We start from the raw sequence: 18,234 nt of genomic DNA on the forward strand, positions 1-18,234 counted from the left end.
GTGTGTTTCATGGTCTAGAGTGTGGTCTATCGTGGTGTGAATGTTCAATGTGAGCTTGAGAACAATGTGTATTTTGTTCTAGTTATATGAGTATTTCATGAATATAAATTAGATCAGATTGATTGTTTCTGTTCAAGCCAGCTGTAGTATTACTGCTTTTCTGCCTGCTTGATATATCAATTACTGAGAGAAGGGTGTTGAAGTATCCAACTGTAGTAGTGAATTTGTCTATTTTTCCTTTTGGTTCTATAGCATTTTTGATGCTCTGTTGTTAGGTACTTACGTGGTTAGCACTTCAATGTCTTTTGGGTGATTAATCTTTCTATCATTACATGATGTGTCTACCCCTAATATTTTTCTTCATTTTCAGGCCTATGTTATCTGAAATTAATATAGGTGTTTCAGCTACCTTTTAATTAGTGTTAGCATAGTATGTCTCTTTACTCTATCTGAATCTTAACCATTTAAAGTACACAGAATCCAGGTAGGTCTTACTTTATTTTTTCTACTCTGATAATCTCTGTCTTTTAATTGGTTAATTTAGACCATTCATATTTAGTTAGATTACTGATGTAGTTAATATCTACCATCTGTGTGGCTGCTTTATTTTTATTATGTTAATTCTTTCTAAAAAATTACTTGGCGTTTCTTTTCCTGCCTTCTCTGGTTGCAATTGAGCATTTTATGTAATTTCATTTTCTCTCTTCTCTTAGTATATGAATTATTCTTTTAAAAAATCTTTTTCTTGGTATTTGCTATAGAGTTTGCAATATACATTTTTAACTACTGTAAGTTTATCTTTCGGTTCAGTTCAGTTCAGTTCAGTTGCTCAGTCGTGTCTGACTCTTTGCGACCCCATGAATCATAGCACATCAGGCCTCCCTGTCCATCACCAACTCCTGGAGTTCACTCAAACTCATGTCCATCGAGTTGGTGATGCCATCCAGCCATCTCATCCTCTGTCGTCCCCTTCTCCTCCTGCCCCCAATCTCTCCCAGCCATCAGAGTCTTTTCCAATGAGTCAACTCTACGCATGAGGTGGCCAAAGTACTAAAGTTTCAGCTTTAGCATCAGTCCTTCCAAAGAACACCAAGGGCTGATCTCCTTTAGAATGGACTGTTTGGATCTCCTTGCAGTCCAAGGGACTCTCAGGAGTCTTCTCCAACACCACAGTTCAAAAGCATCAATTCTTCGACATTCAGCTTTCTTCACAGTCCAAGTCTCACACTCATACATGACCACTGGAAATCCATAGCCTTGACTAGACGGATCTTTGTTGGCAAAATAATGTCTCTGCTTTTCAATATGCTATCTAGGTTGGTCATAACTTTCCTTCCAAGGAGTAAGCATCTTTTAATTTCATGGCTGCAGTGATTTTAATATCACCATCTGCAGTGATTTTGGAGCCCCCAAAAATAAAGTCTGACACTGTTTCCGCTGTTTCCCCATCTATTTTCCATGAAGTGATGGGACCAGATGCCATGATCTTCATTTTCTGAATGTTGAGCTTTAAGCCAACTTTTTAACTCTCCTCTTTCACTTTCATCAAGAGGCTTTTTAGTTCTTCTTCACTTTCTGCCATAAGGGTGGTGTCATCTGCATATCTGAGGTTATTGATATTTCTCCCAGCAATCTTGATTCCAGCTTATGCTTCCTCCAGCCCAGCATTTCTCATGATGTACTCTGCATAGAAGTTAAATAAGCAGGGTGACAATATACAGCCTTTACGTACTCCTTTTCCTATTTGGAACCAGTCTGTTGTTCCATGTCCAGTTCTAACTGTTGCTTCCTGACCTGCATACAGGTTTCTCAAGAGGCAGGTTAGGTGGTCTGGTATTCCCATCTCTTTCAGAGTTATCCACAGTTTATTGTGATCCACACAGTCAAAGGCTTTGGCATAGTCAATAAAGCAAAAATAGATGTTTTTCTGGAACTCTTGCTTTTTCGATGATCCAGCAGATGTTGGCAGTTTGATCTCTGGTTCCTCTGCCTTTTCTAAAACCAGCTTGAACATCTGGAAGTTCACGGTTCACGTGCTGCTGAAGCCTGGCTTGGCTTTAAATAACATCATACCATATCATGTGAATAGTAGTGAAAGTAATTTGTGCAATGAATTCTGAATTCCTGCTTCTCATGGTTTATGACAATACTGTCATTCATTTCACTTATTTGTGAATTACTGGGTAATTCATTGTTATTGTTTTTAGTTTTAACTGTTAACTTTAAGTTAAGAAAGGGAAAATAAAATATTTTATTTTACATTTATTCCTTGATTCTTTTCCTTCTTTATATGGACCTTAAATTATGGTCTATTTTATTTTCCTTTTCTCTGAAGTACTCTGTTTAACACTTCTCATGGAACAGGCATTCTGGTGGTGGATTTCCCAATTTTTTTGTCTGAGAAAGCCATTCTCTTTCAATTTGAAGATTAAGCTTTGGATATTGAATTCTAGATTGATATTTTTTCTTATACCACCTTCAATGTTTCACTTATCTCTTCTTGCTTCAGTGGTTCCTTGTGAGAATTCTACTGTAATTCTTTTTATTTTTCCTCTATAAGTACTTTTTCTGGTCCTCTCCCTGCTTTCTTTCAATATTTTCTCATTATTTTTGGTTTTCTGCTGTTGGAATATGATATGACTAAGTATAGTTTTCATTGGCATTCTTTCATGCTTAGCGTTTTCTGAGCTTCCTGAATCTGTCATTGAATGTCTCAATGCTTGCCAAATTATCAGTAATTTTTTCTGCAAAAAGGATTCTGCTTTATCTCTTGCCCTTCTGGTATTCCAATTATATATAAGGCAAACTACTTGAAGCTGTCTCATGAGTTTTGAATATCCTTTTTTTATTTTTCTTTAATCCATTCTCTCTGTGTGTCTGTTGGAGAAGTTTCCATTGGCCTGTCTTCATGCTCACTGACTCTTTCTTCTGCCTTATCCAGTGTACTGATGAGATCATGAAAGGCATTCTTCACTTCTGTTGCACTGGTTTTGATTTGTTGAATATCCTGTTGGTTCTTTCTTATAGTTCTCATTTCTCTAATTGCATCACCTGTCTAGACTTGTGTGTTTTCTCCCTTTTACATTTGACCTTCTAATATATTTATCATAGTTAAAATTTCCTGCCTGATTTTCTCAACATGTGTGTCCTATTTTTGATTCTAGTTCTGATGTTTGCTTTGTGTCATGTGTTTATGGATGCTTTGTAATTTTTTGTTGATAACCATATGTTATGTACTGTGTATGTAAACTGAGGTAAATAGGCTCTTAAAGTGGGATTTCATGTTAATCTGCCTAGGACATGGGCTGTTTTTAATGTTTGTTGTAGCAGGTCCCAGGTGTTTCAAATTCTAGTTTTCTTGCATTTATCAAAATTTTTGTTTTATTTTAAGGTTAGTATTTCTCTGGTGAAATTCCTTATGTATTCAAATATTTTGGCCCACCTCTTGGTAGATCTGTTAATGTATTTATAATACTGATTTTTAAGTCCTTTTCTGTTAATTTCAATATATGGTTCATCTGTGATTATGCTTCTACTCAGTATTTTACTGATTTTGGGTCACATTTTCCTTCTTTTTATGTCTCATTATTCTAATTGTATGCCAGACATCATTTAAAAATAAATGATAGAGATGGAAGTATCTAATATTTACTTCCATAAAAAGGATTTCTCTTTTCTCTCTGAGGCTGCTAGGTTAAGGGGCTAATTTCTTTGATCTGATCTAATACTGAGTGGAGTCTGGGATGAGTTCCAGTGTTAATAGGCTTCAGTTCACTACTGATTATAACTGTTTTGGAGGCATTTTCAGGATTCCCATATTAGCGGGGCTAGGGATAGAAACAGCAGGAGGACTGTGGTTCTGTCTGCTGTACCGTTCACCTGCTCGCTCTGTTGGCTGCTGAAGAGCTCTTTGCTCTTTAACTTTGCTCATGGATTTCTGAGCCTTGGGAGATGTCTCTCTTTCTCCTTCTCCCTTCTTATCTTTCTTAGTGTGTGATATGCCACCATACATTGGTCATGGCCCCTTGGGAAATAATTTGTAATCACGTATAGAGTTTTTGAATCTGGAACTCCTTAGATTTCATATATAACATGCTGACCCATGCATTGCCATTAAAAGTTTGCTTGTTTCTCCTTATATTGGCAAAGTTCCCTGTATACAGTGCAAAGAGTTTCCTTGAAAGGGATTATACCTTTCTGGAATTTAGTTCATTTATACTTAAAAAAAATTATATTATATTATTATTTTTTTTTTACTTTACAATATTGTATTGGTTTTGCCATACATCAACATGAATCTGCCATGGGTATACACATGTTCCCATTTATACTTTTAAACATCATCCTGTCTCTAATGGAATAATAAAAACAAACACTGATTTTTTTTCTATCTTATTCAGTGTTTCCTTATTATTATGATATGAGAAAAGGTCTCTCAATCTTCTGCATCCTAACCCCAAATGGAAACCACCTTGTTCTGGTTTTACTTTTTTCTCCTTCAATAAGTTGAATATTTGAAAATTCAGTTTTCAGTATTTTTTTAATTTTGTTTTTAATATAAATTTATTTATTTTTAAAATATAAATTTATTTATTTTAATTGGAGGTTAATTACTTTACAATATTGTATTGCTTTTGCCATACATTGACATGAATCTGCCACGGGTATACACGTGTTCCTCATTTGAAAATTTGATAAAGATAGTCATTTGTCTTTTGCCTGGTGATTGGGAATGACTACTCTAAAACATGAAACAAATTAGTATAATATTATTGTTGTTTATATTTTACATTTAAAATTAAGAGACAACTGATTTACCTATTATTTTGAAGAATGTAAGGAAAAGGATTGAGTCAGAAGTACCATTCTGCCTACAAGGTTGAATAACATCCTAGAAACACTGTTTACTGTAAATAATGTAAATGAGTTGTACAGAGAATTGGGCATATTCAGGAAATATAGTTAATTGTAATTAACTCATTTTTAAATGTTAACATCTGGTTGTAGGGCTCACTGAAGCCCAATATAATAGCAAGAAACAACCTTAGTATTTAGACAAAGTCTCTTTTATAAACATCTATAATACAAGGTTAAAAAAGATATATAATGAGTGTCTTTTGACAGTACTATGGAAGTATGAGTAAGTGATATTTTAAAGGTACAGGATGACGATTTGAAGAAGGCACTGGCACCCCACTCCAGTACTCTTGCCTGGAAAATCCCACGGACGGAGGAGTCTGGTAGGCTACTGTCCATGGGGTCACTAAGAGTCGGGCACAACTGAGCGACTTGACTTTCATTTTTCACTTTCATGCATTGGAGAAGGAAATGGCAACCCACTCCAGTGTTCTTGCCTGGAGAATCCCAGGGACGGGGGAACCTGATGGGCTGCCATCTATGGGGTTGCACAGAGTCAGACACGACTGAAGCGACTTAGCAGCAGCAGCAGATGAAGGTTTGGTACCAAAATTCTGTGCCTCTTACTGCCTCCCATTTTAGTTTCCTGCCAAAAAAGTATACACCAGAAAAACCAGAGCCAAATAGAGAACAGTCTCACTTTATAATTGAGAAGAAAAGTGCAATCTCAAATCAGGACTCTCCTGGGATCTCTATTACAGAGCACACTTAAGCCAGGAGACATCCAAGGCTCTCTCCTCTTGTTTGGCCATTCGTGATTTATGAGGTTGAATGTCAACAATAGAACTGACTTGACTCGGAGACACAGTTTGGTGTCTAAAACAGAGAGAATGAATATTCAAGGTCCTATGGGCTTACTGCCCATTTGTGCTGACTGCATGGAAGACAAGAAATACAGAAAATACAACTGGCATTTTCTTCCTTTTTCTCCCTTCCACGCCTCCTTTTCTTCCTTCCCCCTCCGTTTCTTCCTCCCTTCCCTTCCTCTATTTTTCTTCCTCTTTTTCCTCCCTCCCTTCCCCTCTCTCTCTTTGCAAACTTCAAGGTGTATATTAACCTTTCAGTGGTCCAGCAAGTGATTAGATTCTACCTGGTAATATTACCAATGTTTTTGGAGATATCCCTGGATACACCTATGATGAACTTTAATCCTTTTTCATGATGGATACTCTGCATCATAATATTGAAAATGGTTTCTTCATCTAGGGAAAGAAGACACATACTATGTCTGGAGGTAGTATGTGAGAAGACAGGAAAAAAATCTCAGTGTTGCAGGAGATTTTTTAAGCTGCTGTGGATTATGTTAAACTGATGCCCTGAGAAGCTCAATGGGACTAAGACTTTCTAATACATTTTTGTCTTTTTTTTAATTCTTAAAACTAGAGTAGTTAGTTATGAAACATGTTTTGTAAATTATTCCAATATAGCATTTTTAATGTGTTCATATGGATTTTTATTGCACGCTTCACATTGTCAGATTTGTATTTCAAGACTGTATGCTTGAGCTAAGTCCTTTGTCTCTTGCACACCTGATGTTGTCGTAGCAGCTGCCTTCCAGCCATGCTCTGGTCTCTAGGACAGCTGATGCAGAAGAAGGACAATCCTCAAACAGGGTTCTGTTTAGTTCCAGTTCTTGAGCGTGGGACTGAAGACTCTCTTCTCTCATTTGTTTTCATCCAGTCATTTCATATATCCAGTGGGAGGAAGAAAGAGGGCAGGGCCAAGATAGGGGTCTGAGACTGAGAGACACAAACTACTATGTGTAAAGTAAATAATTACAAGGACATATTGTACAGCATAGGGGTTATAGCAAATATTTTATAATAACTATAACTGGAATGTGGCTTCTAAAAATTGTGAATCACTATGTTGTTCACCTGAAACATGTATAATATTGTATATAAAGTATACTTCAATAAAAATATAACTTCACTGCCATAAGGGGAGATGAAGAGCAAATGAAGATACCTTAGTTAAATTATTTTAGTCTTGAGATGAATCAACTATTAATGATAATAATAAAATAATTATTGATAAATATATACTTTATTATTGAACTGTATTACCTGTTAATTTATTTGGCATTTTCCTGATTCATCCTTTATATTTACATTTAACTGTCTAGTTTTTCATTTCCTTGGAGCTTTGCTAGAGTCCAACTTGGTTTAAAAAATAAACAACAGCTAACCATTTGTTGTTCAACTTAGAGTGATTATTGACTTACAGATAAGTGAAGCAAGGAGTAATATCATTTGTTTTGGAATGTAAACAAAATTGCCATTTTACCCAAAGGGAAGAGTTTGAAGTTTTATAATATCCTTAGTTAGGCTCATGGAAGAATTGTCTTCCGACTAGTTCACTATATAGATGAGAAAACTAAAACTCTGAGAGGTTAAATGACTTCTTCAAAATCACATGGTTACAAGCAGAAAACAAGTGCAATCCTTGTTTGAGCCTCAACACACTGCAGTTTGCACCATGCAGTACTGCATTGGTCTTCCATACATGTGTACTACCAGAAATGCTGAGGACAGTATAAAGAATCATGTGTACTAATGGGCAACAGATACCAAATAGAAGTCTATACTCATTAGGGCAGGATCATGAATATATTCTCCAAGTAGAATGTTCACCGTTGTTAAATAGGCTAAGTGAAGAACTTTTCATCTCACTTCTCTGCCCAATCTATGATTTTTATCACACCATGTCATAAATTACAAGCTAATGCTTACATCCACTCTGGAAAATGACCAAATACTCTGTTAAACTGAACAGAAACATTACACAGCCTAAAGTCCCCAAAGAAATATTGTCAATATTTACATAGAAAACATATTATGGCAAAGACACATCTGGGCTGAAATGTGGCTAAATTTACTAAGCAACTTTGAAAAACCCTGCCACAATAATTAACACACTGGCAAATGTGAGAACATATTGATTTCAAGGAAAATGAGCTGATTAATTGACTGTTTTAAACTGTGATTTATCCTTCTACCTGTAAATGCCCTATTTGCTGTTATGTTTTTGTTTCTTTGGTTCCAGTTTGTAGGAAACTCATAAACAGTGAAAAGAGAACTGATGTTAACTTCTTTTATCCACAGGGTATCTTTACTATTTGAGTATGGCAAACTGTGATGATAATAGTAACAATAGTTATATTAAAATATTAGTTATGTAGTTTACATTTGGTAATACAAAATGCTTATAACTAATTTTGGTCACGTGACTTATATTCAAGCTGTCTTTTTCCTGTATGATTTCATTTTGATTCTACAGCATAAATAACATTATCTTTATTTCAGGGCATTATACAAATTCAGGAAGAACACATAGTTTGTGTAAGGTCAAAAGACGTTTATGTAGAGAGCTGGATTTTGAGCACAGGTCTGTGTCACTGAATCCAAAGTCAATATTCTTTTAATACTATATTACTATGTTTCAACGTCACAAGAATCTTGAGTAATAATTGGATGAGGTGCTAGTATTTTCATATTGCATATGTATTAGTCATGGCCCTACAGAGAAACAGAACCAATGGGATGTATATATATGTGTACATATCTATATGAATATATGTATGACCTTTGTGTCATATACTCGGGAAATAGAGAGGAAGATGGAGAGAGAGAGAAGGATTGAGGAGATGATAAAGAAAGATATTTTTAGTAAGTTAGTTACCATAATCATGGAGTCTCGTAAGTCAAAAATCTGTAGGGCAAGGCAACAACAGCCTGATGATTCAGGTGAGAGTTGATATTACAATTTTGAGTCTGAAAGCTGGAAATTTAGGCAGGGTTTCTATGGTGCAGGCTGGTAGCACAAGTCTTTTTTTCTCGATCTTTGCTCTTGAGGCCATCAGCAGATTGGATGAGGCCTATATATCTTATGCAGGGGTGGGGTGGGTGGTGGTGGTAATCTGCTTTACTTAAAGTAAAGAATTGTAAATGTTAATGACATTTTAAAAGTACCTTTACAGCAACCTCTAGACTAGTGTTTGACAGCTAGTCACTATCATTGAATCAAGTTGACACATAAAATGAACCATCAATATGAGAATCTCAAATCTCTGAGCAGGAATGTGTGGGTAGCCTCTGTAGCACTCTCCAATGATTCCTGCCTCTAATTATTCATGACTCTGAGTGTGGACTGGACCTGTTCTAATACACAGAATAATGTGAAAGTGATAGGATGTCACTTCAGACATCAAGGTACAAAAAGACCTTGATTTCCATTGTACATGTCATGTTTTCCTTTTGCCTCTTTACTCTTGAGGGAAACAGCTTCTGTTGTGAGTTGCCTCGTAGAGAAGCTTTTGCGGTATGGAACTGATTTCTCCAGTCAATAGCTACTGCAGACTTATACCTGCCAAGGGGGCTTGGGCTTGCTCTAGTCAGGTGAGCAAGTTGTGAACAAGTGGCGAGCAAGTTGTGGACAAGTGGTGAGCAAGTTGACTGCAGTCTTATGAGAGACCGTGAGTCAGTGTGCTCATTTAAGCCACATCTGGATCTCTGAACCACAGAAAAGAAATGAGATAATAAATTTTTACTGTTTTAAATGTGGAAGCGGTTTGTCACATAACCATAGATAATCAACACAAGAACCATTGTTATATTGTCTGTAATTTAAATCTATGTCTGAGATGAACTCCTTTGTCTTTCCACTGGAATTTTAGTGAGGATTTAGTGCTGAATACAGTAATGCCATTGAGAGAGAGAGGATGAAGAAAGCCTAGTCTTCTTGGATTTTAATCTGGAATTTCTAAGTCCAGGATACTTGATAGGTACTCAATGAGCACTTTTTAAAGAATAGGAACAGTAACCATAAGAATTGGTATGAAGTACCTGAGAATGCTAGTAAGAAACCTTTCTAAATACCTACTAATGCTTATTTCTGATCATTTTTTCTTCTATTCCTGGTAAAGAAATCTGAGTGATCTAAAATACAATCAGAAATCAAAACCAGTTCCTTATTAAAATTCACCTTTCTCAGCCTACTTAGTAAATTGTCCCATGTACACCATATATTAATGGAATATTCAGTTAGATTATTTTTCACAGTCAAATGATTTTCTCCAGGGGTGAACATGACATTTGAGACTCAACCCTTGTCTCAGGTGTATTTTGAGCCCATTTATATAAACCAGCGTTTATAGAAAAAAAAAATATATGACTCTTTGGCTTGGTTTTGGTCTCAGCTGATATGATTTCAGTGAATAAAACTGTAGCAGCAGATTTCAGAAATGGTCTACAGAAGGAAACTGGTCTACTGGATTTGGAAAATAAAACTGGGTTTAGGAGAACCCAGTTTAATTACATTGTGTGGAAGTTATACAGAGTTTTAAAATGATCCAACTTCCATATTATCTCTGGGTTCTTTTACAATGCGACACACCAACCTTTAAACCTTCCTCTGATAAAATCTTCAAGGAAGGCCACAGCTCAACAGTAAATGCCATTGGGATTTTTGAGTGAAAGCAGAGTTGTATCAAAAACCTTTTTCTTTCTGTTGAGATAGTTGGTTCAAGGATAGTTAATGACTACAGAAAGCCCATGACTTTTGACATCATCTCACATGTGAAATTTAGATCTCACTAAAATTTGGTGTTGTGGCACACTAGTGTGTCCAGATTATTGTAAAGTATATCACAAGTACACTTGTCCTTTTTAATGATTAAATATTCACAATGACTTATTTCTCTTAAATTATTTGGGTTCATATGTATGCCTATATTAGTGGTACCCTTTGCTGTACTTTATAAAAATGAGGAAATATGCTTAGTATGAGATCTGGGAATTGCATGGAACTTTAGCTACATGATTAATATGCAACTTGTTAATATATAATTCATTTATTTGACAGATATTTATCATTATATACTATATTAAACATTGCTCTAGGTCCTGGAGATATAACAATGAATAAGACATGCAAGGTCTTTGATTCTCATGGAACTTACTTTCTAAGAGAAGAAGGAATCTGACACGAGACAAATGAACGCATATAATTTCAGCTCAATTTGACTTGGTATTAGATTCCTGTTGCTGCTCTACTAAATTTTACCACAAACTCTTGGCCCACAGCTCTATTCTCTGGACTTGGCAGTTTTGTCTTCTGGGCTGCTGGCTCTGCCCTCTAAGTAATACTTTTTTCACAAAAGGTAGAAAATGTTTGCACTTGAGTAGTTTCATCAGCTTGTTTTATGTTTGTAGAGAATCTAACAACCATTTTTTATTTCATTCTTCTCTGTCCTTTTAGTCTAAGATGGCACTATTTCTGCTGGTAGAATACTCTTGAAAGCCTTGTAGGTCTCTCATGTATGGCTCAGGGATTTATTTCATTAGACAAGAGGTTCCTCCATAAGTATTTCCTGAATAGTCTTACATTTTTTCATAGCTGCTTATTAGATGCTGAGGAGATCCATGAGTCACATGCTTAATTTTTTAAAAGGGCCCTCTGTGTGATCGAATACTCTGGCCTTTGAGGATTCCAAACCACCAAACTAGCAAAATATCCAGACACATCCTTGATTTTCTCCCCAGAGCATGTTTCCCTGACAGTGAGTCTACTAATTTTGGCATCTTTTAGAATCTGGATAGGCTGAGAATTTTTCAGGTCACCTGGAGCTGGTTCATTTTTGCGCGGCACTTTCTCTTAGCTTATACCTTTCACTTCACATTTTACGTTGGGTGGCAAGAAGAAACCAGGCTGCAACTTGCCGCTGCATCTTCACCAATTTGCCGTGAAACCTCATCAGCTAAATATCAAAGTGTATTCCTTGTTCAACCCATTTTAGGATTCTGTATGCTATTTAGCTCCTTTAATATGACATCTAGTGTTGTCTGTTATCCACAGGTAAGAAGTCTGACAAATACAAGAAAGGTGTGTTTTACTATTTCTTGCCTTTACTTAAGCTCTTAGGTAATTATACATGTGCTATGGACATTCAGAGGAAGCCAATATGAGTTACTGTGCAATTCCACTTGCCCTTGTTTTCTAGATTCAGTATATTCTCCCTGATATGGAATGTGGAGAGACTGAATTAGGGACCAAGGTACAGCTGCCAAACAATATTCAGTGGTAAAAAGCAGAAAATGGTCCTGTGGGACATATTCAGAGTCCAAGCGGAAAGTGAATATTATCACTGGAAGAGCCTTGAAGTGCTCTCCTCTCAATGCTCTGAAACTCAGAACCAGCCCATATGCTTATAAGTTCTGCTTTCCACATAACTGTAGAAAATACTGAGGGTTTTTTTTTTTTTTTGGTCAGTTGATAACAAGGATCCTTTTCCTCCAATTTCTAATAACATGTCCCTAATTTCCTTCTGAGTCCCTAGCAAGTCCTTAGCAATAGAGTTCATATATCTATGAACAGTCTATTTATGATTATTTTGTTATTCCCTAAGACTCAACAGGCTTTATGGTCTATCCTCATTTTTTCTGAGCCCTCATCGCCATAGTCTTTTAAATCAGTGTTTCTACCAACAATCTATTCAGGGCAATCTAGACTTATTCTGTTTCACTCCTCCAGATTTTTCCACCATTTGCCCATTGCTCAATTCCAAACATGTGCTGCACTTAGTGTCTCAGTTGTGTCTGACTCTTTGCTACCCCATGGACTATAGCAGGCCAGGCTCCTCTGTCCATGGGGATTCTCCAGGCAAGAATACTGGAGTGGGTTTCCATGCCCTCGTCCAGGGGATCTTCCCAACCCAGGGATCAAACCCAGGTCTTCTGCACTGTGGGTGGCTTCTTTACCATCTGAGCCACCCAGGAAGCCCCAAACCACTACCAAATTGTTAAGTACTTGTTATAGCAGCGCCTTATTTGAAAGGGGCTTTTTGAAATTGAGTCATATAGGACCTGGTTAGTCAAAGAGAAGTTTGGTTTTAAGTTCAACAAAAAACCTTACCAGACAGTTTTAAGCAAGGGCATGATGTGATCCAATATACATTTTATAAAGATAATAATTCTTGTGTGGAGAATGAATGGTAAGTGGGCAAGAAAGCAGGGAGATAAGACAAGAGGCTATAGTAACAGGCGGTAGTTTTGGCAATTGTGGTGACTTTAAACCTAGGAAAGCAGTAGAGATATTCAGATTTGTGATTCATCTTGGAGGTGGCATTAACATGATTTGCTGATACTGGGTCGGGGGGGAGAAGAATATAGGGATTCAGGATGATTTCTGGGTTGAGTGTTGATTAACCATATGCTTTTGTGTGAAATAGAGAATAATGAAGAAGAAAACAGTTTGGAGTATAGGAAATCAAGAGTTAAGTGTGTTATTACTATTTAGATATTCAAGTGAAGATGCTCACTCTCAGGTTGGATATTTGATATAGAAGTTAGCCTCAAAAAAGAGGTTAAAACAGGAGAGATTCTTCTAAAAATTTAAGTCAGCTCAGGATACTTGCTGCCAGCAATGTCACAAAAGTTTCTAAGTCTTGACCGTGGTTCATAAAGCTCCCGTAATCTAGTCACCATCACCCCTCTGATTTCATCGAGTGCCATTTCCCTTTAACCCACTTGTTCTAGCCATGCTGGCTTTCCTTCCAAATTCATTTAGGTCCCTATCAAATGTTAGGTCTTCCCTGGGAGCTCAGCTGATAAGAATCCACCTGCAATGCAGGAGACCCCAGTTGAATTCCTAGGTCAAGAAGATTCCTGGAGAAGGAATAGGCTACCAACTCCGGTATTCTTGGGCTTCCTTGGTTGGGTCGGATGGTAAAGAATCTGCCTGTAATGCGAGCGACCTGGGTTCGGTCCCTGGGTTGGAAAGATCCACTGGAGGAGGGCATGGAAACCCACCCCAGTATTCTTTCCCTGGAGAATCTTGCCTGGAGAATCCCCAAGAACAGAGGAACCTGGCTGGCTATAGTTCATGGGGTCACAGAGAGTCAGACACCAGCTGCCAATAGCGCACAGCACTCAAATGTTATTTTAGCACAGAGCCATTCTTTGGCCACTTTGCTCAAACAACAACTCTCTCCAATTTTCTCCATCCTTTAACCTTAATTTATTTTTCTTCATTACCATTCATCCCCTGACAGTATATATGCATATATATGCATGCATTTATTCACCTATCAAGATTCCAGAAGGTAAAATCTGTTAGAGTAAGATTTATTTATTTTGACCACGACTGTAGGCTTAATGCCTAATATAGTTCTTTGCACAAGAATTTAATTATTTGTTGGAATTAATGAATATTAAAAAGGTAAGATCTGAGAGATAATTGGACACAAAGGATATATATGAGAAGAGTCTGGGTCTCGGTGATTTATTGATGTTACTACTGAGATGAATACTAGAGGAGGAAATAGTTTAGAGAAAATGATATATTTCCTCTTAGTCATGGTTTAAGTTGCCTTTAGATATCTGGAAGGACATAAATGAATGATTCTGGAGCTCAGGATAGGAGTTCATAGAGGGGATACAGATTAGATCATGTGATTTGTGTAGTAGTTTCACCCATAGAAATGGTTGATCACAAAATAGGTGATCAAAATATGTTAAATAAACTTGTGATCAAGAAATATCGACTTTCAAATGGTATGAGGGTTTCTCAAAAGCTAAAAATAGAACTATCATATAATCTAGCAATTCCACTTCTGGGTGAATATCCAAAGGACGTGAAATCAGGATCTTGAAAAGATAGCTCCACACCCATGTTCACTGCAGCATTATTCACAATAGTCAAAAGTTAAAAACGACCTCAATGTCCATTGATGGATGAAGGAATATAGAAAATGTAATATACACATACATACACACAACAGAATATTATTCAACCATAAAAAGAGAGTAGATCTTTAATGTTTTCAACACCCCCCCCACACATGTGGTAATTATGCAAAGTAATGGAGGTATTAAGTAACTGTAGTGTGTAAATCATTTTGCAACATATCCATGTATCAAATCATCATGTATATCTTAAACTTATATAATGTTGTATATCAGTTATACCCCAGTAAAGCTGTATAAGGGAAATACAATAGCCTCATAACACTTTTGTATATTTTAAAGATATCGACTTTTGTTTTCTATTTTTTGTTTTAATAAAAATTATAGGAGAAATTCTAGCTTGAACGACAGTTCGCAGTTATTTTCTACCACAGAGCACCTGCCCTGTGCCACATACTCTGTTTTCTTATGTTTTACTTAATGTCATTAACATGGGTATAAGGTATGCATCACTAGAACTGTTTCACAGATGAAGAAAATGAGACATGTCCAGGATTCTCTTAAGTTTTACTTTTCAATCAAGTAAGGTTTTTGTGTAGTTTGGAAATCTCTGTTTCCATTTGGTGTATTTATGTACCTCCTTTCTACTGTCCCAGTTCTCCATATGAACCTTTCATCAGAGTTGAGTCAAGTTGATAAATTGAGTATTTGCTTTGTGCTGGGTAAGGTAGTAGAAATGGAAGGGTGTGAAAAAGAATAAGTCTCTATCCTGAATGAGTTCACAGTCTAGTGTAAGAAATGTGATGACTCTTATGTTAATTATATGAAAACATAATTGCAATGAATTATGTTACATTCCATAATATAATTATGAACAAGATGTTAATGAAGTATAAAGGTGGGTTACCTAATACAGTCTGTAGGAGTAGGGAAATTTGGGGAAGGTTTTGTAGAAGATATTATTCATCCTAATCTTCAGTGATGAATAGTTTTGGTGAGGTAAATAAAAAGAAAGGAAGGGCATTTCAAATTGAGAGAGGAGCATAAATGAAATATAACTGGGGTTTGTAACTAGGTATCATGGGCAATGATCTCCAAGAAATTCAGTTCATCTATGTTGAATTTTACATAAATGCATTATTTTTCCTGCTTCAGTTGAAGTGTCCAGGCAAAGGCACTATACCACCATTCAAGGCAGAACGTGAAATGTGGGCAAGAAGAAGGCAAGGTCACATGTAGTTGGGGAAATTGTGCTGAGTGTAAGGAGAACAAACAGAGCCAAAGCTTGGAGAGGAACAGGCTGAAGTGAGTGGAACAAAAGTGATGAACTGGTTCACAAGTGATTTGTGATGTGGTACCTGTCATGAGTGTCTGGCACAGGGTTGGGGGCTGCTTCAGATCTAAGCACTGGGCAGAAAGGAAGCTAGTTTGGTTCCTTAAGTCAAATCATCTTCCTCAGCAAATTAAAGTTTTGTGTGGAACTTTATTTCATGACAAAATTGAATTGAGGAAGAATACTTTTTGTTACTGTTCTTAAACTCTTCCAAAGAAAATAAAGGAGCAATTTAGAAATCAAAACTAGGATGGCAGATTTGACATCAATTAATGTATCATGCATTAAGGAATTCTCCTGGTAGATAAACACCAAGACGTTTCGAAAGATGAGTCTGGATAATAAGATACAGGTAATGACAGGAACATACGTCTTCCCAGATGCAAAAGATATTAAGTGGGGATCAGGAGAGAATAAGTATCATGCTTCAGGTCTGTCTCCTCTTCACTTTAGGTATTATCTGGAGGATATGTTGTTAAAATTTTCATTTCATTGAAAAACTTGAGATTTGAAGGGATAGGGCTAGCCATATTGATACCTTAAAATCTCATAACAATCTGATGGAACTCATTATGTCTGGATGAGAAAAGGGACATCCAAAAAGGCTGTGTGTCTGGCATACAAATATGAGTCTGTGTGTGCTAAGTTGCTTCAGTCATGTCTGACTCTTTGCAGCCCCATCCACCATAGCGCACAAGGCCCCTCTGTCCTTGGGTTTCTTCAGGCAAGAATACTGGAGTGGACCGCCGTGCTGTTCTCCATGAGTGTGCTTAGCCTTATGATATGAATCTGCTTAGACTTATATGAGTCTGCTCAGCCTTAAATGACTTGTTCTTCCTACCGTACTACACTGGTCATTGGAATTATAATCTTAATTAGAAGAACTGCAGAAGCGTGACAGGGAAATTACATGTCAAAAGTTGGGAAAGTGGGTACAAGAATGTAGCAAGTACAGAGTACAAAGCCTGGGGACTCACTGCAGCTGTGTCCTGGTCCTGGCACTGATCCAGCTCTCAGTGACAAGTAATGTCCCTTCCCTGAACCTCAGTTTATTAGAGGTCTCTTGAGGAGACAAATTGTCCAGTCTTCTTTTAGCTAACAGTCTAGGCTTTAGTGGCAGGTTTGTTAAATTGGCAAAAAGTTAAATTTAGCTGAAAGAGAAGTTACTTTCATCTTTACTGCCTCCAGGTTCCTTCTTTTATTAGATGATTAGGTATCGGGTTCCTAGACTGTGGCTGAATGCTCAGAGCTCCCCATTGTCTGCGTCTTTCCAGTTCTACCACTTGTTATAGGACCTCTGTCTCCATCCTTCATTGTGGATTATAATCAAACTTTCTTCACAGAGTCTTTGTGATTAAATATTGAGTTGACTGAAAGTTCATTAGGTTTTAAGTAAAAATAAAAGACGCATTATTCATTTTTACCAAGAGCTTTATTGAACAATGTGTTCACTAACTGAACAGATTTTTGGCCAACCCAATAAATTAAAGTCTGTAATGTGCTTATACCAGAATCTGGAACATAGACATAGTTTGTAAATGTTATCTTAAGGTTATTATTGCAGTGATTACCCTGACTATAATTTTAGTTATTCAGAATGGTGTCTCTCCTTCTGGTCAAAACTTAACCATTTTGTATACTTTGATCAACTAAGCCTTGCTATTTACTTGCCAATGAATGATAAAATACTAATCACTGATAATCATAACAGATTACATTACTCCCCACTCTGAGGGAACATATTCACATTTTGATAAGATTTTATAACACCTGGGCACAGAAAGAAAGCAGTAGAAGGGGTTCCAGCATGAGTAAAGACACAGAGAAAGTACTAGGAATTATGATTTTGTGCATAAATACTACTCTTTGAACTGGGAGACTAGGAAAGACCATTATGTAAGTGGTACAAGTGATTCCTCTGTATCAGCCCTAGCTACATTTAGCAGGTCCCTAACTAACTGTAGTAAAAACTATTTCCAATGGAATATAGAGCAGTGAAAAGTGAAGAGAAAATATTCTAATTTGTAGAACTATTGCTAATAAATGATTGAGAAAATTGCCATTTGAAATCCCCTCAATGCGAAAGAGCAATTTAATGCAAAGATTATCAGTGAGTATTAAAACCAATATGTAAAGGAAATGTTATAATGCATAGATCACACTCACAAAGCCTGAGCCAAACAATTAGTCTTCATTTCAGTTCAAACACTCAGTTGTGTCTGACTCTTTGTGAACCCATGGACTGCAGCACGCCAGGCTTCCTTGTCCATCACCAACTCCCGGAGTTTACCCAAACTCATG

This window comes from Capra hircus, chromosome 29, assembly GCF_001704415.2.
Source record: "Capra hircus breed San Clemente chromosome 29, ASM170441v1, whole genome shotgun sequence".
NCBI classification, from domain to species: Eukaryota; Metazoa; Chordata; class Mammalia; order Artiodactyla; family Bovidae; genus Capra; species Capra hircus.